This window comes from Eriocheir sinensis, unplaced genomic scaffold (genome assembly GCF_024679095.1).
Source record: "Eriocheir sinensis breed Jianghai 21 unplaced genomic scaffold, ASM2467909v1 Scaffold1230, whole genome shotgun sequence".
Classification (NCBI taxonomy): Eukaryota; Metazoa; Arthropoda; class Malacostraca; order Decapoda; family Varunidae; genus Eriocheir; species Eriocheir sinensis.
Window position 1 is genome coordinate 16,665 of NW_026110553.1, and position 19,695 is coordinate 36,359.

The 19,695-nt window shown below is 42.3% G+C and overlaps 1 long non-coding RNA gene across 2 annotated transcripts; it reads left to right on the plus strand.

The window, feature by feature from the left end:
* Positions 1 to 4,752: 4,752 nt before the first annotated feature.
* LOC126989599 (uncharacterized) lies at positions 4,753 to 19,087 on the plus strand. 2 transcript variants are annotated; one of them, XR_007743499.1, is made up of 4 exons: positions 4,753 to 5,162; positions 13,896 to 14,856; positions 16,680 to 17,731; positions 19,013 to 19,087. It is a non-coding gene; the product is annotated as an uncharacterized LOC126989599 (long non-coding RNA). The 2 variants fall into 2 exon arrangements; XR_007743500.1 differs by lacking the exon at positions 4,753 to 5,162 and adding an exon at positions 6,532 to 6,656.
* Positions 19,088 to 19,695: the final 608 nt, after the last annotated feature.

A 19,695-nucleotide genomic window follows, 5' to 3' on the forward strand; every position in this document is an offset into this window, starting at 1 on the left:
GTGGTCCCCCAGTTAGCACCCCACCTGGAGCACAGTCCATGCCATAGTCAATCATTTTTTTGATGCAGCAACACCTTGTTCAACACAGTTTGCATACCACATAATAAAAGTCCAATTCTTCATCATCATCATTTCATCGACACCTGCTTCTAGGAGCTCCCACCAGGATGGCCACGGCAGAAGAGCTTCCAACTTTCTCTATCCAGACACCCTCCTTGCCTGCTCAAAGTTTCTCAAAGATCTTTCCTCCTCTCCCTAACATACTCTTGCACCCTATCCCTCCATTTCACTGGAGGTCATCCTCTAGCATTCCCTCCCTCTATCTCACTCACATACACCCTTCTGGGCATCTTACTCTCCTCCATTTTCTCCATGTGGCCAAACCACTTAAAAGTCTGTCGCCCACTTCTTCCACCACTCCACACTTCTTCCCTTCACTCCTGTGACACATTCCAAAAGACTTGTACACACTTTCATTACTCATTCCATCCATTCTACTCACACCACAAGCACTCCTCAAATGACTCATTTCCACTGCCTGCACTCTAGACCTCAGACTTTCATTCCAGGCCCACGTTTCACTTGCATATGTGAGGGTTGGTACTATTATTGTATTTCTCAAATCCCTCTTTACCTACATGCTCACACTTCTGCCATTCATGATTCGTCCCAAAGACCCTATCACCCTTCTTCCTTGCAATGCCCTTTCTCTTATCTCTCCCTCTGTACCACCATGCTTACACATAACTGATCCAAGGTACTTAAACTCATTGATCTCCTCCATTTCTTCACCATTCAAAATTATTTTGCATTCTTTTTCACATTCAATTCCCACTCTATATGGGCATACAAAATCTACAACCTCACTTCTACTTCGCTCACAAACCATCACTTTACTTTTGTTGACATTTACTTTCAGCTTTCTCCTGTTACAGACACTATCAAAAACACTGACTAAATTTTGTAGGTCACTTTAATTGTCTGCAATGAGCACCGTGTCATCAGCAAACAGTATCAAATTCAGCACCCACTTCCTTCCCTCATCAAACATTCTTACTCCAACTTCTCCAACTTTGCCCTCCATTTCTCTAATAACACCATCCACATAAATATTGAATAACCATCTTAGGCTCAAGTTTAGGGGATTGACTTTCACATGCATTCTTTTCTAGAATGGTAAATGTATTGCCCAACTAAACATATAACTTTGTGGGATTGATTTTAAGATAAGATAAAGTTTTGCATGCAAGAAGCCATTTTTTCTTACCTTGTTCCTCAGGCGGCAGGAGCACAGTGCACACGCCATGTTCAACCACACCGAAGACTTTGTCATGTTCCCGGACGAGGCCACCACCTCCCTCTGTGCCTGGGACGCTCGCAACGCCCAGAGGAAGAACCTGCTGTCCCTCGGTGAGTCATGGGTGTTTGAGGGTCAGGTAGGGAGCTGACGGGAACGGGTCTCACTTTCACCTGGGCACTCAGGGTTGATAAGCTTAACATCATCCTTCTTCCTATGTAAGTGTTCTGACCATGGGCCATTATACCTTTATTTAAGCTTTTGAGTGTGTAAGATTAGTTGTAGTATTGCATAAGTTGCCATAATGGTGGAGGAATGCTGTGCAGAGGCCTCTTCTTTTCAAAGTTAGGAAGCAGGCAAGGGTAATTTTAAAGAGCATGCTCATTGAATTGAATTTCAGGAAGTTGGATAACACTAAAATCAGTTTTAGTAGAATATCTCCAGTTAGTTCCCCGATGATGGAATATATCAGCAGCTAAGGTGTACAAGGTAGGGTTAGGTCTTGAGGGGTCTCATAGTCCATTGTCTCACTGTCTTACCCTCTCCCCAGGTCACAATGGCCCTGTGACACATGGTCCACTCACCCTGCTCGCGGCCTTCATCACCTGCTCAGATGACTACCGGGCAAGGTTCTGGTACCTTGAGGAATGTCCACTGAAACCCTTCAACAAGACTTTGCTGAGGGTCAAGGGAAGAACCTTTTATCCAATTTTGTTTTATAACAATACAGTTAGGTGTTTCAGTTTGTCGCACCTTGTAATTAGTACTCATGTCAAGAATAAAAGTACCTTGGAAAAGTAAGCGGAATTAAAAATAGGAATGTTTGTCAAAGTGAAGAATGATTATCAGTATGTATTTTGACAGCATTAGATACTCAATCTTTCTTATGCTTGTCTAGTGAAAAATAAGAAGAAGAAGAGAGAGAATGTTATGAGCTATGATTAAGTATCTGGAGGTGTGAGAACTTCAATTCTTTCTTTAATTCCTACTAGATATATTATTAAGTCCGTCTTAGAAAATTAAGTAAGAAGTCAAGATAAAAGATATGGGTAAGGATGAGAGAGCCATATCCTCCACAGGAATAAGTCAAAATATATTAGTTCCCCATGTTTAAAAAGAGAGAGAGAGAGAGAGAGTGTGTGTGTGTGTGTGTGTGTGTGTGTGTGAGAGAGAGAGAGAGAGAGAGATTTACATAGAAAATCAGACCACACAGACCCCATGGTCCAGACTAGGTGGTCTGTCCTTAAACTTAAATGATTCTACATTAATCAGAAGGCTCCAAAACGAAGAGTAACATTGAATTGAATTGAAATATTTATTGTTGTAAAATACAACAAAGGGGAATGGCTGGGCTTGCAGACAAAGCCCTGACTATATAGGCTAGTTACAAAAAATAAAAATCTCCATTGTACAAAAATAAAACATGTTGAGGTTAGTTAACAGAAAAAGAAATTAGAATGTAAATACTGATAATATTCCTGAGGAGGTACACATGCAATTACCACCATGCACATGAGTCAAAACACTATCACCAGTAAGCATAATTGTATCAGTAGAGTCAAAAAGTGCCTTCCATCTAATACCATTCACATTTGAGGTCTGATGGCTACCAAGTTCTTTACATCTAGCATTGAAATCACCCATGAGTACAGTCTTTTCTTCCAAAATACGGTCAGGGAGATGTTGAACATGAAAAGCACCTGAGTGAATATATGAATTAGCAAAGAAAATTTGATCATTAGGGATGTGCAAAGTAACAACGGCATATTCAACACCTTGACGAGAACCCTTTTCCCCACATACGTTTTACAAGGCTTACATAGGGGTCATGGGCCTTTCCTAGAGTTTTATTTTATTTTCTCTTACATAAGCGTGAAAAAAACTCTTCTTAGGTGCATTTGACCTCATTTCTTGTCCTGTAGACATAACTGATATGAGAATCGTAGGCGTTTTTCAAGAATGCCGACCCAGACATTATGAAAAAAGGCAAAATTGTGCCCGATCAGGTATTTTTGGCCAAAGTGAATTGATTTAGGCCAAACGCTTGACAAAAAGCCAAAATTGAGGTTTCATTTAGCCTCAAAAAGGTCAACTCGGTGGTTGGCTCTTTAGAATATTCGTGTATTTTAAATGTCCTTTAGCTTTACGGTTATGAGCTATATTATTGTATTTTTATAGTCATTAACTCATAGTTCGTCCGTGCGTAAGACCATTAATACGCTTGGGGGAGGCACTATGGTAAATTTGGCGGGGTCAGCGCGTCGGTTCTTTCCTGGAATATTCGTGTATTTAAAATGTCCTTCAGCTTTACGGTTATGAGCTATATTATTGTGTTTTTATAGTCATTAATTCATAGTTCGTCCCTGCGTAAGATCATTAATACACTTGGGGGAGGCACTATGGTAAATTTGGCGGGTCAGCGCGTTGGTTCTTTCCTGGAATATTCGTGTATTTAAATGTCCTTCAGCTTTACGTTTATGAGCAATATTATTTTATTTTTATTGTCATTACTTCTTAGTTCGTCCTGCGTAAGACCATTAATACGCTTGGGGGAGGCACTATGGTAAATTTGGCGGGGTCAGCGCGTCGGTTCTTTCCTGGAATATTCGTGTATTTTAAATGTCCTTCAGCTTTACGGTTATGAGCTATATTATTGTATTTTTATAGTCATTAATTCATAGTTCGTCCGTCCGTAAGACCATTAATACACTTGGGGGAGGCACTATGGTAAATTTGGCGGGGTCAGCGCGTCGGTTCTTTCCTGGAATATTCGTGTATTTAAAATGTCCTTTAGCTTTACGGTTATGAGCTATATTATTGTATTTTTATAGTCATTAATTCATAGTTCGTCCGTCCGTAAGATCATTAATACACTTGAGGGAGGCACTATGAAATTTGGCGGGGATGCGAGTTGGTTCTCTTCTCTGGAATATTCGTGTATTTCAAGTGTCCTTTAGCTTTACGGTTATGAGCTATATTATTGTATTTTTATAGTCATTAATTCATAGTTCGTCCCTGCGTAAGATCATTAATACGCTTGGGGGAGGCACTATGGTAAATTTGGCGGGGTCAGCGCGTCGGTTCTTTCCTGGAATATTCGTAAAATGTCCTTCAGCTTTACGGTTATTAGCTATATTATTGTGTTTTTATAGTCATTAATTCATAGCTCGTCCCTGCGTAAGATCATTAATACGCTTGGGGGAGGCACTATGGTAAATTTGGCGGGGTCAGACCGTCGGTTCTTTCCTGGAATATTCGTGTATTTAAAATGTCCTTTAGCTTTACGGTAATGAGCTCTATTATTGTGTTTTTATAGTCATTAATACATAGTTCCTCCCTGCGTAAGACCATTAATAAGCGTGGTTGAGATACAAAGTTTGGCGGGGGTGCGAGTTGGCGCCATTCCCGGTTGGTTCTTCTCTGGAATATTCGTGTATTTCAATTGTCCTTTAGCTTTACGGTTATGAGCTATATTATTGTGTTTTTATAGTCATTAATTCATAGTTCGTCCCTGCGTAAGATCATTAATACACTTGGGGGAGGCACTATGGTAAATTTGGCGGGGTCAGCGCGTCGACGGTTCTTTCCTGGAATATTCGTGTATTTAAAATGTCCTTCAGCTTTACGGTAATGAGCTATATTATTGTATTTTTATAGTCATTAATTTATAGTTCGTCCCTGCGTAAGATCATTAATAAGCGTGTTTGAGATACTAAGCTTGGCGGGGAAGCGAGCCTTGGCGCCATTCCCGGGCCGACCTCCATTCCGAGCAGACGCACGGCAAGACGCTCCTTACGATGGCGCCAAATATTCACGATTATAACGCCGCAGCCCGGTTATTAGGCAATAGCACTACTTAATTAAGGTAAGATAATAGCTGGGGGCAGAAACGGGGCGAGGCGGTCACGTTATAAGGTTGAAGTGTGTGTGTGTGAGCGAGTGTGTGTTGCGAGGGTAAACTTAGATATTCCTGTGATAGTTTCTTTTTATTAATTTATTTCATATTTTCGAAGTCATTTATGGTTTGCAGTGTTTTTTTTATGCTTTATCGAGATTCTGGTTAACTTATTTATTTCCCTTATCACTTATTCCTTCAGTATTACCTTCATTATTACATTAATTATCCATATCTGTTACATTTTATCAGTAATTTATGGTTTTTAGTGTGATTTTATATTCCTGTAAGACAAACTAATTCTGACTGGCTTCGTTACTCATATTTCCCTTATTACTATACGGACCAAGCAAGTTTCAGGTAAGTTTTAATTTAATTTTATCCATATTATATTTCCACGCCGGTAAGTTTTGGTTTTATTAATAATTCGACGAGGTATGAAGACGCCCACCGCTTTCTCCCTCTTAGACACGTTAATTCACCTTCACAGCTCCCGGAAAGCCATAATTAAAGTGTGAAAATATCAAAACTAGTCTCCAGGAAAGCCATAATTAAGTTTAAGCCTCTAAAAATGCTTGAAAATGGCTATAATATATCTGTGTGTAGCTTTCTTGAGTGATTTTGAGCGGGAAATGGGGGGCGTCCCTATTCTCTGCTCTGATTGGCTGTCCTGGGGGCCTTGCTGTGCGCTGATTGGCTGTGAGCTCCCCGCCTTTTTTTCCTGCTCTGTGATTGGTCGCGGCACCAGGTCAGCAGCTTCCCCCTCATTGCAACTTTGGCGCCAAAATCTTGCTCCCTCACACACACGCCTCTTAACCTTCAAGACTCGTAGAAAACCATAATTAAAGTGTGCAAAGACTAAAAGTAACCTCTTGTTAAGACATAGTAAGAGTGTAAGGCTTAAACAGGCTTGGTCGCGGTGCAAAGGACGGCTTCCCTCATAAGAATCTTTGCCGCCAATTTCTTGCACCTTCACACACACGCCTCTTAACCTTCAAGACTCGTAGAAAACCATAATTAAAGTGTGCAAATACTAAAACTGACATCCCGGAAAGCCATAGTAACATTGTAAGGCTTAAAACAGGCTTGGAAATAACTATATATGTGTGTACGGACCCGACAGTTTCTCGCTCCTTCACACTCACGCCTCTAAACCTTCAAAGCTCCAAGGAAACCATAATTAAACTGTGCAAAGACTAATTCTAACCTCCCGGAAAGCCATAGTAACATTGTAAGGCTTAAAACAGGCTTGGAAATAACTATAATATATATTTGGCTTTGGAGAGGGCAGCGTCCTATTCTGTGCTCTGATTGGCTGCCCGGAGCTTCCTGTGCGCTGATTGGCTGGGAGTCTTCGCGTCCACACAGTCATGGCCACCTGTCAACCCCACACCATGGCCCCGCTGGCTCCCACAATTTCTTGCCTCCACGAGCTTGCCAGGGACTTGTGGAGTGTAATTTGAGGTGAGACAGTGCTTTGAGTCATTATATTATTGCTGGGTTAATGATATAAGTGCGTAATAGGGCTGTGTGGCGTCCAGTGTTGAGGTGACCGCCGGGCAGTCTTGGCAGCGCCGTGGTTAATATATATTTTGAGGTGAGAGACTTACACGTTGTTATTTGCATGCGTGACTAACTCTACAGCTGTGTTACTGTGCTCCTGTGTGCTGTGTTACGGCTACGTCTTGAGGTGACGGTCAGGGAGGCGTGTGACGGGTTGCAAGTGTTACGCAGTGCCAATGACTGTTTGGGTACCCTAGACTAGTGTTACGTTATTATATCGTTACCTGCAACACTATACAGCTTCGTCACGGTGATGTATGGTACTGTGTTACGTCTACGCGTTAAGGTGACGGTCAGGGAGGCGTGTGACGGGTTGAAAGTTACGCATTGCCAGACAGTGTTTGGGTACCCTAGACGAGTGTTACGTTATTTCGTTACCTGCCACACTATATAGCTTCGTCACGGTGATGTATGGTACTGTGTTACGTCTACGCATTAAGGTGACGGTCAGGGAGGCGTGTGACGGGTTGAAGGTGTTACGCAGTGCCAGAAACAGTGATTTCATATCCTAGACTAGTGTTCCGTTATCATTTCGTAACCTGCCACACTATATAGCTTCGTCACGGTGCTGTATGGTACTGTGTTACGTCTACGCATTGTGACGGGCGGGGAAGGCATGTGACGTGTGTTCAGGGACAGTGTTACGTATTGTGTTACCTGGCAAGCCATCTGCGTGATGGGACCGTGTCTGGGTCGCATTACAAGACATTTCCCCGCCCAAGAACACTCACAGATACTCACAGATACAGAAGATTCCCTGGAAGAGGCCTTAAGTGGCCTGTGGCTCCAGTTCAGCAGCCTGAACACTGTGTGGGCTGCGCGTGGTGACTATTTGTGCTCTATATGAAAATTTTTGTTCTTGATTTTTCCAAAATTTATCGAGTTTTGCCTCAAAACTCTCTACTGAGTCAGCGTTCACTACCCACTCTGGCAAACTGTTCCAGGTATTAACCACCCGGTTGGGGAATGAAAACTTCCGAACATTCAGCCTAGCTCTTGGTTTAAAGATTTTCTTAGAGTTTCCCCGTGGTGCTATCTTCCTTTAAATCAAAAAGTCCCTCTGTACAATCTATATCATATTTCCTGGTTACAATTTTAAAAGTTTCAATTTGGTCTCCCCGGGATCTTCTATATGCCAGTGTGGGCAACTCAAGCTGTCTCAGTCTCTCTCCATATGGCAGCATAGGCGGATCTAGGGAGGTTTCCTGGGGGGGGCCAAAGAGGATAGGGGCGCTTTGAATTTTTGGTGAGAGAGATCGGCGAGCAAGCAGGCAATCAACTAGTTTTGAGATTTTGAAGTATTTTATGTGCTTTTTAAAGCACCATGAGCAAGGCCTTTCAGAAAAAAATCCTGTGTTTTAACAATAAGTGTTTTGCTATTTAGAAAGTTCATTTGATATTTTTTTCACAAGAAGATTGAAATAGGTAAAAAAAAAATACTTGCTAATCAAAAATATTTATAGAAGTAAACATCAATAATAGTTAATGAAAATTTAAAACATAAATAATTTTACTTGCAAGTTTTCATACTTTCAATGAGTAATTATTCCATGGATTTTACTAGTACCTGAATCCATTTGAAAATGTTATAGGATGAATGATTATGATAGTTAAACGTACAATCAATCGGTAAAATCAAAATATACTGTAGTAGTAACTAAGAATATAATGCAGGGCACCTGGCACCAAATCCCTACAGTTGGCAGCTTATATACAAATCATTCATGTACAGTTGCCCAAGGAAATTCTTCTAATCAAAGAAATATACCTTTCAATCTGGCTTTAATATACTCTTTCAAATCTGAATAAAATGATCTAATAATGGTCAGAAAAGAGATGACGAAGATTTTAGTGCTTGAAGGGGATAATAGTAGTATTCGTATTTTTTGTAAAATTTGCATTGAAAAATGGATAGGGTTTTGTTAAATTGTAGACTGACTAGAACTAACTTAAGGTTTCTTTCTCTAATCAATACAACCGAACTGAGATTAAATTAAAAGCTATTCTGGACTTCTGAGCAAATGAATGTAATGAATCTCGTAACTCAACTCATAAGCAACCAGTGTTACCATGCAGTCTGCAATGAATTGGGGTCTCATGAAGACTCTACAAGGTAAATGATAATTTCCTTAAAGCAGACATGGAAAACCTACCTATTACAGCTTCTGTAGAAGGAAGACGATTGCGATGTGTTTGGAGCAGAACAAGGGCCTCCAATCTCTCTTCGGACATTGTGCTCCTGATAGCAGAGCACGTACAGTCAACCTTGCTGAACATCCTCTATGCCTCACAAGTTGACACAGGAGTGTGGCTAAGAGAGTTAGTAGAGTCAGCATATTGGGAAATACAGCTTCCATACCCTTACACTCATTGATTGTTGCCACTGCTGTTGTAGGTTTTTTCTCACATGATGACCAATGCCTCTGCCAAATCTTGAACTCGTCTCTTACAGAAGATTCTATTGGGTTATCTTTCATCGGTGGGCCATATTTGACAAATGCAGGTTGTACATCCTCCCATGACTTGTCACTCACAATACTAGGAATGAGAGAGCTCAGTCCAGCAGACAGTTCAGTGTGCTTACCGAACCTTTCACGAAAATCTCTGAGCACTGCATCAAGTGCTGGAATGTGAACATTAATTCTGTAATATGATTTAGTGTCTACTGTGTCTTCACTGGATGCTCCTGTGCTTCGGTAAATGCATCTAGATGGAAGACGAGGTTTCTTCACTTCAACTCCCAATTTCTCTGCTGTGGCCTCAATATCTTTGAAAATCTCTGCAAACGATGTCTCACTGCTTTCACGCATAGATTGTAGCTCAGATTTTGTGGCATTCAGTAGTTTTAATGCTTGGGTGATATCACCTCCCTTTGCTTGCAGTGCGGCACATAATGGTTTCATAACTGATGATATAGCTTGGAGGCAAGCCAATGAGACTAATGTTTCTGTTCTTTCTAAGGAAGCTAGAAGACTGCTGGCTTTTGAACTGGCTTCTCTGTCTGCCCATGTCATCATCTCATGAAGTGCAGAAACTATAGTAGGTAGGCATTTCCAGAAGCGTGATACTGCAGTGTGTCTTTCAACAAATCGAGTGGTACACAGAGTTAAGAGATTGATGTTGTCACATTCACTTTCTTCTCCATGTTTCTTGAGCAAAGCAACACGTTTGGCACTGCTGTTAAAATGGTTAATCACAGCTGCCATTATGCCATGTGCATTTCTGATTGTGGTAACTGTTAAACACTTTGAGCAAGAGAGGTTGGTTGCATGGAGACACAGTGAAAATAATCGGCGTACGGGGCTGATTCCTTCACAATCATAGCTGCACCAGATACCATGCTTGACAGTGCAGCTGCTCCATCATAACCTTGCCCAACACAGCGTTTGACATCCAAGGTTGCTTTGTTCATTTCAGAGAGTATTATTTTGCCAAGAGTGACTCCATCTAACTTCACTTCATTTCCATCAACTGGACTTGAAACATCTGTTGTCCTTTCAAAGGCGTCCACCACAGCAAAAGGATCCTCTTGCACTACATAATTTCCATCAGCATTACATTTTACATACCGTGCCACAACAACCATTTGCTCTCTTGTCTGACGATCTGTTGACTCATCCACCAGTATGCTCCAAAACTCAGCAGAGTTGACATCACGGATAATATCCTCCTTGAGAAGGCTGCACATTGTAGTGAGTAACTGATTTTGTGTTGTCTTGCTGATGTATGTTGGCAGCTTATGGATGTTACAGTTTCTGATGTGTTGTTCAAAAGCCTTATCTCCAGCATCTATCCTATACCTCAACAAGTGTCTAAAGTTTCCATCATTTTCTGGGTTTATCACATTACCATTCTGTAACATCACCCCCTGGTGAGCCTTTTTTTTAATGGAACATAATATTTTCCTATTGATCAATGCCAAGGAATATTATGTATTCCAATTTAAATTTTAATTATTTGGTCTCCTAGGGGCGCCACCATAGCTCTAAGGGCCACCATAGCTCCTGGGGGGCCATGGCCCCCCAAATCCGCCAGTGTGGCAGGTCTTTCAGGCAAGGCACCAGCTTCGTTGCTCTTCGCTGCACGTTCTCCACAGCCTCAACATCCTTCACCAGGTGTGGACTCCATACCTGGTTGGCATATTCTAAATGGGGTCTTACCAATGCAGTGTAGAGTGTCTTGAATACTGCAGGGCCAAGGTGAATAAAAGTTCTTATCAGCCCCACAATCTTATTCGCCTTGTTAATTTTTTTCGGCCAGGTGGTCTGAGAACATGAGCTTGTTATCAATGACCACACCTATGTCCTTTTCTACCCTGGTCTTATTGATTTTACTGTACATATTATAAACTTTGTCCTCAATTTCTGATTGCCCAATCCTCATGTGTTTACTTTTGTCTGGGTGAAAATTCATGAGCCATTTTTCTGTCCATCCTTTGAGCTCATCTAGGTCCTCTTGCAGCTTGTCACAATCTTCCCTTTCCTTTATCTTTCTAAAAATCTTAGTGTCGTCTGCATACAGGAACACTTGGCTGTCATGTTTGACTGAATCCGGCAGGTCATTTATAAACATTACAAATAGCAAAGGACCCAGCACCGAGCCCTGTGGCACTCCACTTGTCACGTCCTTCCATGCTGATGCCTCGCCATTGACCAGGACCCTCTGCTTCCGACCAGTCAAAAAACTATGAATCCATCTGAGCACCTTGCCTTCCACTCTATAGCTGGAGACTTTCTTCATTAATCTCTTATGTGGGACTCTGTCAAAGGCCTTCATGAAATCCAGGTAAACCACATCCACAGCCAGCCCCTCGTCAAGAGCCTCAGTCCATGCGTCAAGCACTTTGATAAGTTGCAGCACCGTCGATCTGCCCGAGATGAAGCCAAATTGCTTATTACTAAAGAGATTGTTCATTTTCATGTGTGCAATAATTTCCTCTCTCAAAAGTGACTCCATCATCTTGCAGAATATACTAGTAAGGCTGACCGGCCTATAGTTGCCTGGATCACATTTATTCCCCTTTTTAAAAATGGCTGTGATGTGAGCTACCCTCCAGTCTTCTGGTACCACACCATCCTGCAATGAACTGCTGTATAGTATCCTCAAAGGCTCCAGCAGTGTCTCCTTCAATTCCTTTATGATCCTAGGGTGTATCCCGTCAGGTCCAGGTGACTTGTTTCTTTTAAGGTTTTCTATTACCTTCCTTATTTTATCCTGTGTTATTTCACATTATCAAATCTTGGGGCCTCTTTGATGTCAGCTACTGGTAAGTTTCCATCAGGTTCATTAATAAAACCCCAGCAAACTGTTCAGATAATATATCTGCCTTTTCTGTATCACTTGTTGCTTTTTCAATTTTCTCCTCATCCTTATATAAGTCTCCAATCCGTGATTTGGTTCTTGTCTTGGACATCACATATTTCCAGAAGATTTTGGGGTTCTCTTTAATATTCTTCGCTATTTCTCTTTCTTTGAGTTTCACAGCATTTCTTGTTTGGTGTCTAACCTGATTGTTTATTCTTCTGTACTCCTTCTCAATATCCACTGCCATAGTTGTGTTGTTTTCCTGTCTTTTTTTCTTTAGCATTTCCCATAACCGTTGTTTTCCCTTTATGTTTGACCACAGCTTGTCACTCATTGGCAATGACTCGTTTGTTCTTTTCCTCATCTTTTCTATATCTCCAATATGTTTCTTAGGTACACTCTTCCACAACCTCCTGCAATTTGTTAATAAATTTCTTCCATTTGTAATCGACGGTTATTTCCTGTGACAAAAACTCTTCCCAATCTATATTGAGACGATTTTTCATAAGTTGATAGTCTGCCTTCTCGTACATGTACACTTGTCTCTTACTTCTGTCCTCTAGTTCGTGTGTGGCTACAGCAAAAGTAATGCAAGCATGGTCACTTTTTCCAAGCGGTGTATCTAACACAATATCATCTACTATTGAGTCATCATTGCTGAATATCAAATCAAGTGTATTGCCTGTGTTGCCTCCTCTTATCCGTGTTACGTCCTCAACATGTTGGGTGAAAAAACAATCACGTACCTTTTCAACAAACAGTGTGCTAAATTCTGTTGCTCCAGTTTCTGTGGTGTAGTTGTTCCATTTGACTTGAGGAAGATTAAAGTCCCCTATTAATACTTTATATTGCACCCTGCTATCACTTACTTCCTTCATCAGCTGGAGCAAACTATTGTTATTGTCCATGTCACTGTTTGGACTTCTATAGACAGACATAATCAATAATTTTGCACCACAGCATACCATTTCAATGCCACAGTATTCATTATAATTGACCTTCAATTCAACTGTATTATATTTCATGCCCTTCTTGATATATATAATTAAGCCCCTCCCTATTTCATTGTGTAAATTTTGTTCAATGATATCATATCCTTCCAGAGAGTATTCGGCAGTAGTTCTGTCATACCTGTAGTGTTTTGGTTTAACTTCTTGGAGGGCTATTACCTGAGGTGTTCTCTCCATTTTCCCGTCTGCATTTTAATTCAAGCCTCTTATCTAAACTAAAAATATCTACGTTACTAAACATAATGAGAATATCCTTAATGTCTACTGAACTTAGAGTACTAATGTCCTTTGGTAGTTTATTTAGGCCGTGTTTGAGGAGGCTGAGTTCTCGGTCTCCGCTGGATTTTGGTGTCCCCTTACTTTCACAATCCTTCTGTGCCATGGTGGCCCAACCACTATATGTTTCCCTTTCCCTGCAGTGTACAGGTTTTTTGCCTCATTCCATAAGGCTGCCTCGTGATCTCTCTCTCTCTTAGTAAGGTCATGGGTAACCCTCACTGATTTATACAAAGGGCTGGCACGCAAGTTTTTGATGTTTTTGAATAAAGTTTTCTTAGCTTCAGTGTCTGTTTGTTTCACAAGAAGAGGCCGAGGTTTGGCACTAGATGTTCCCAATCTGAACACACATATTTGCCAAGGCTTTTGTAGGAGTTGTGGGCATTTCCAGGGATAGTTTTATGACCCTGGTGGTAGTCTGACCCTTCTTCTGTACCAGGAACCTATAGAACCTGATGGATCCCCTCTTTGTCCTTTAGAAATAGCTGATGTGATATGGCAAAGTGTCTTGTAATACCAGCCTATAACTCTTATTCTCCTTCTTCCACAGTTGCCCTGACACAACATGTAAGGGGCAGAAACAGAAGATTACACCACCCAATACCTACCACGACATGCTACTGCACACAATACTAGCACAGCCATACCAAGAAAACAAGGTGGACATTTTAGAACTATTGTTATGTAAAGAAGCAATAAGACTGTGAAGTCAAGAAAGACCTGATCAGAAGAATGGGGAAGAAGAAAAGAAAACTGACCTCCTTTACAATACACAGGTTACTGGACCCCTCCCTTTTACACAGACTACTACTACTACTGCTACTACTACTACTACTACTACCATATTGCAGCTTTAATCAAGAAACTTGAAACATGCATAAACAGAAGGAAGGAAATTAAATATATGCAAGAATTTTGGAAGAATCGCTTAAAATCTGAGAAGAGACGGCAGCACTCAACCAGGCACAAGAAAATCAAGAAGTGGAGGCTCCGAACTGCACTGAACTGAACTGTAAACTTTATCAGAAGGGAGGATATTAAATATACTCAAGACTTTTAGAAGAATCGCTTAAAAATCAGAGAAGAGAAGGCAGCACAACCAAGCACAAGAAGACCATTTAGAGGGGCAAAGGCAACCCTCCGAACAGAACTGGAAACAAACAGAAGGGAGGAAATTAAATATACTCAAGACTTTTAGAAGAATCGCTAAAAATTGGAGAAGAAAAGGCAGCACAACCAAGCACAAGAAGACCATTTAGAGGGGCAAAGGCAACCCTCCGAACAGAACTGGAAACAAACAGAAGGGAGGAAATTAAATATACTCAAGACTTTTAGAAGAATCGCTTAAAATTGAAGAAGAAAAGGCAGCACAACCAGGCACAAGAAGACCATTTAGAGGGGCCGCTGCAAAGGCACTCCCTCCGAACTACACTGCACTGAACTGACCTGGTTACGGCGCCTGTACAAGTGACCCGGGATGGAGTATTGGCGGCAGGGCAGCTCTACGAAAGGTGTGTATGTGATTTTACCTGCTGTATGGGTGTATGATAGAAAGCAAAGGTTTTCAGTACTATTATGTCAACTAGGTACTATTATTGTATGAACTGGGTACTATATTTACTATGTGCCATTACTGTTCTGTCAACTAGGTAGGTTTTCTTATATACTAACAAGGTTTTCACTTTTATCAACCAGGTATTTGATTAACTGTTACCAAGGTTTTCTTTACTAATATATTGCAAGGTTTTCATTTGTAATATATTTCCTCTTCTTCCTTCCCTTCCTTCTCTTCCCTTGTTCCTCCTTCTCTTAGTATTTTCCTCTCCCTTCTTTTCTTCCATTCTCTACATTCCTCCTCTTTCTTTCTACCCTTATTTTGTTATTTTCTTCCTTCTCTTTCTTTCCCTTCCTTTTCTTCTCCTTTCCCTTCCTTTCCCTTCCTTTTCTTCTCCTTTCCCTTCCTTTCCTTCCTTTTCTCTTCCTTTCCTTCTTTTCTTCTCTTCCTTTCCTTCCTTCTTCTCTTCCTTTCCTTCCTTTTCTTCTCTTCCTTTCCCTTCCTTTTCTTCTTTCCCTTAATTTTCTTCTCTTCCTTTCCCTTCCTTTTCTTCTCTTCCTTTCCCTTCCTTTTCTCTTCCTTTCCCTTCCTTCTCTTCCTTTCCCTTCCTTTTCTTCTCTTCCTTTCCCTTCCTTTTCTCTTCCTTTCCCTTCCTTCTCTTCCTTTCCCTTCCTTTTCTTCTTCTTTTCCTTCCTTTTCTTCTTCCTTTCCTTTACCTTCCTTTTCTTCTCTTACTTTCCATTACTTTTCTTCTCTTCCTTTCCATTCCTTTTATTCTCTTTCTTTACATTCCTTTTCTTTTCTTCCTTTCCCTTCCTTTTCTTCTCTTCCTTTTCCTTCCTTTTCTTCTCTTCCTTTCCTTTTCTTCTCTTCCTTTCCTTCCTTTTCTTCCTTCCTTTTCTTTCTTCCTTTCCTTCCTTTTCTTCTCTTCCTTTCCTTCCTTTTCTTCTCCTTTCCTTCCTTTTCTCTTCTCTTCCTCTCCTCCTCCTCCTCCTCCTCCTCCTCCTCTTCCTTCTCCTCCTCCTCCCTTCAACCATATTCTCAGTCTTCTGTACCTATATATTTGCAAGGTTTTCATTTAATATTTCAGCCAGGTATTTTGTTCTTTGCAAATTTATCACCAAGATTTACTTATAAATTACAAGGTTTTCATTAATATATCAACTAGGTATGCTGCTGCGGCCTTAAACATGCTGTAGTATTGCCTCAGCGGAATATCAAGTCCAATGGAGTTATTTCTATGTCTATATACAAAAGATTATTATTATTATATCCCAGTAAGGAGGTATAAGTGATGGGATTAGTTTCCCTTATCTCAGCTGACACTCCTGGGTTAAGTGTCGTAGGGTGGGTGAAGCGACATGCCCCCCTGCGTATGCCATTATTGATTGGTTGATTGAGTGTACTGGGATTCTTGTGTACTGTTTTGTGATGCCGGTGATAGTTTTTCAAGACCTCTGCATCTGGAACGGAGACTCATGAAAACCTGTAATCTCTTTGTTTTTTTGGAAATATTTAATTGTAATGGAAACCTGCTTTGTTTAACCCGCTGGTGGTAGCTGCGGGGAACATGTTTCTTAAAGGCCACTCCCTCTAAGCAAGAAAAATGAGAAAAATATCATCACTCATGCAAACCATTTCACAATATACATCAACTTATTTGTGATCAGTTTATGCATCATCTATTTTGGGGTTTATATCATGGCAAAATTTCACCGTTCGCTGGTACCAGGTTAATGATATGTACCTTGGTGTGACCACTTCCTTCCCTCTCCTCAGCTGCTGTGGGAGTGCTGCCCTCCACAGCAAGCAAGGGGCTGCCCTGCCCAGACCACAGCAAGAGGAGGAAGAGCTCTGCATTACTAAGTTAAGTACCTCACTATGACATTCTGAGGGTTTGGCTTCATTTTTGCCTTCTATTAAAAACTTTTTACTTTCTAACGAACCTTAATCTTTTCTCAGCCTGCCTCCTCCTCCTCCTCCTCCTTCAACTTCCTTTACCTCCTTGTGTGAATCTGTCCGTCCCGAGATCCGGCGAGACCATCCCGACGTCGTAACACCCGTTTGGGAGTGGGGGGACTCATGAAGCTGGGGGCGGCAGCCCTAAGGTGGGGAGGGTTGCGCCGACACCTCCACTCCGTTTCGGCGGAATGTGGCTGGCTAGGGTGGCCTGAACCACTGTCTGGGTTGTTTGTCGTTCAGTCGGATTGAGGATCTGCCTCCCTTGAGGTGCACATGTCATAGTGGTGGCAGAAGAGAGAGTGAGTGAAGCTGATGTCATCCCGACGTCGTAACACCGTTGGGCGGGGCGGGGCTCTCATGTCAAGTCTCCCCGCGGTGCACATGTCACAGAGGTGCAAACAGCATGGCCTTCTTTCCTATCTTTTCCCCCTCCTCCTCCTCCACCCCCTCCCCTGCACACCTCCTGCTGTTATATCGTCACCCTCATAAAGTAATTGCCTAAGTCATTTTTCAGTGATTTCCATTTTTGTTAAGTTGTCTTAGATATTCAGGGTTTGAGTGTTCTAGAATTGCCTTTTTATTTCTGCCTAAATCTTAAGCCAAATGAGATGATGACGTTCTCTTCATTAAAAATAGAAAATAACGACTTGGGCGGTTTCTTTACGAAGGTGGCGAGATTGTAATAGGTTTTGCACCCTCTATTTAGGGATGTGCACTAATTTTTGTCTCTTCTCTTCCCCTCCTCCTCCCCTGGCTGGCCGGGGAACGGAGGAGGAGCACTAGGACGAGGAGGTGAAGGGAGGCGGAGGGAGAGACGACTCGAGCACAGGGAGGCAAGAGACAAGAAGCAGAGACGCAGGAACAGAAAGGTGAGCTCTATCTCTTTATCCTGGATTTTTACCATTCATATTTAATTTACTTGTGACACTTTTAACCCGGCCACTGCGATTGGCATGGATTTGGCCTTCACTGGTAGCCTGGTAACATACACTCCCAGGTCTCTCTCTGGCTCTGTGGTGGATAGTGAAGTGTTTCCCATGTGGTATTGGTGTGCTGGATATCCCTTCACTGGTAGCCTGCCCAGGTCTCTCTCTGGCTCTGTGGTGGATAGTGGAGTGTTTCCCATGTGGTATTGGTGTGCTGGATATCCCTTCACTGGTAGCCTGGTAACATACACTCCCAGGTCTCTCTCTGGCTCTGTGGTGGATAGTGGAGTGTTTCCCATGTGGTATTGGTGTGCTGGATATCCCCTCCCAAGGTGCAGGACTTTACATTTTTCCTCATTGAATTGTAGGAGCCACTTTTTGTTCCATTCCTGTAGCTTGGTGATGTCCTCTTGTAGGAAATCCACGGTCAAGGTGTTAATTCCTTCTCTATTGCTGTTTTGTATGGAGGTGTTCATGGAAAGCTTTGGGGCATAGGCTAAAGCTGCATATGGCCTCAGCGCTCATCTATGTCACTTTGGCCAAGTAACCCAACACCACTCTAGCAAGAATTCAGCCGCCAGGTGCCACCAAAAACAGAACTTCCTTGGTTTGGTTGCCTCTAACACTACCTCAGATATACACAGAGTTGTTAGCTGCTCCATATTCTCCTTCTTCTTTGTTTATAGTCCTTCCAGTCTTGATGGCGGACTTGCCTTGATGCTCCTCCATTTTGCTGGGTCCAATGCTAATCCTTCCTCTTTCTAACACTTCCAGGTCTTGTGTCACTGTTCCTCTCCATGTTATCCTTGGGTCTTCTAACTGTCCTCCCTCTAGGTACCTCAGTATCCTCCACCATCCTCAGCACTCCGCCCTCTCCTCTCTTCATGTGTTCGAATCATTGCCAGCTTCTCTGGGTCATTTTCTTAAATATTTTGGCGCCCAAGCTCACATTTTTAAGGCTTTTATAGGAGTTTCAGGCATTCCCAGGGGTGGTTTAACCCGGTAGCAGCGGGGTTGATGTTTCTTAACGGTCCCTCCAAGTGAGAAAAATGAGAAAAAATCACCCCTCACACAAACCATTTCATAATATATATCAAAGCATTTGTGATCAGTTTATGTATCATCTATTTTGGGGGGTAAATATCATGGCACAAATTTGGCCTGTTGCTGCTACCGGGTTAATGATATGGACCTTGGTGTGACCACTTCCTTCCCTCTCCTCAGCTGCTGTGGGAGTGCTGCCCTCCACAGCAAGCAAGGGGCTGCCCTGCCCAGACCACAGCAAGAGGAGGAAGAGCTCTGCATTACTAAGTTAAGTACCTCACTATGACATTCTGAGGGTTTGGCTTCATTTTTGCCTTCTATTAAAAACTTTTTACTTTCTAACGAACCTTAATCTTTTCTCAGCCTGCCTCCTCCTCCTCCTCCTCCTTCAACTTCCTTTACCTCCTTGTGTGAATCTGTCCGTCCCGAGATCCGGCGAGACCATCCCGACGTCGTAACACCCGTTTGGGAGTGGGGACTCATGAAGCTGGGGGCGGCATCCCTAAGGTGGGGAGGGTTGCGCCGACACCTCCACTCCGTTTCGGCGGAATGTGGCTGGCTAGGGTGGCCTGAACCACTGTCTGGGTTGTTTGTCGTTCAGTCGGATTGAGGATCTGCCTCCCTTGAGGTGCACATGTCATAGTGGTGGCAGAAGAGTGAGTGAGTGAAGCTGATGTCATCCCGACGTCGTAACACCGTTGGGCGGGGCGGGGCTCTCATGTCAAGTCTCCCCGCGGTGCACATGTCACAGAGGTGCAAACAGCATGGCCTTCTTTCCTATCTTTTCCCCCTCCTCCTCCTCCACCCCCTCCCCCACACAAACCACCCGCGGTTATATAGTCACCCACAAAAAGTAATTGCCT